Below are 1,167 nucleotides of genomic sequence, written 5' to 3'. Positions count from 1 at the left end.
GTTTTACTTCACTTAGTATAACAGTTTCTAGATCCATCCATTTACCTGCAAATTTCATTATTTCATCTGTCTTTACTGCTGAATAGAACTCCATTGTGTAAATGAAACACATTTTCATTATCCACTCGTCAATTGAGGGAAACTTAGGTTGCTTCCATCTCTTAGCTATTATGAAAAGAGCATCAAAACATGGATGTACAAGGGTCTCTGCAATAGGATGACTTCTTTGAGTATATGCCATGGAGTGGTATAACTGGGTCAAATGGTAGGTTCATTTGTAGTTTTTTAATAGTTTTCCACACTGCTTTCCATAGGGGTTGAACCAGTTTGCGGCCCCACCAGCAGTGGTTGGTTGAGTGTTCTCCTTTCCCCACATCCTCTCCAACATTTGGTATCATTTGTTCTCTTGATCTTAGCCAGTCTGACTGGGGTAAGATGAAATCTTAAAGTGGTTTTAATTTGCATTTCCCTGATTATTAGTGATGTTGAACATCTTTTAAGATGTTTCATAGCCATCTTTACTTCTTTTTAGAACTCTCTGTTCAGCTCCTTAGCCCATCTTTTAATTGGGTTACTTCTTGTCTTGATTTTCTGTTTTCTGAGTTCGTTATATATTCTGGATATTAAATCTTTGTTGGATGTGTCACTGGTGAAAATTTTCTCCCATTCTGTGCTCTTTCTCTGATTGCTTGTTATTGGCGTATAGAAAGGCTATAGACTTTTGTATGCTAATTTTGTAACCTGTACTGAACTTGTTAATAATTTCTAGGAGTTTTCTGGTGGAATTTTCGGTGTCTCTTAGACATCATATCATCTGCAAAAAGGGATAATTTGAGCTCTTCTTTTCCAGTTATTACTCCTTTAATTTCCTTTTATTCTCTTATTACTCCTGCAAGAGTTTCAAGCACTTTGTTCAAGAGAAGTGGAGATGGTGGACAGCCTTGTCTGGTTCCTGATTTCAATTGGAATGCTTCCAGATTTTCTCCATTTAGAATGATGCTGGCTGTGGTTTGTTATATATGGCTTTAATTATGTTGAGGTATGTTCCCTCCAGTCTTAAATTCTTCTAGGACTTTGAACATAAAAGCATGTTGAATTTTGTCAAAGGCCTTCTCTGCATCTATTGAAATGACCATGTGGTTGTCGTTGAGCCCATTTATGTGATTT

The sequence above is a fragment of the Nannospalax galili genome, unplaced genomic scaffold (assembly GCF_000622305.1).
Source record: "Nannospalax galili isolate Female #2095 unplaced genomic scaffold, S.galili_v1.0 scaffold580, whole genome shotgun sequence".
Classification (NCBI taxonomy): domain Eukaryota; kingdom Metazoa; phylum Chordata; class Mammalia; order Rodentia; family Spalacidae; genus Nannospalax; species Nannospalax galili.
Note: the sequence above shows the minus strand (reverse complement) of the source record.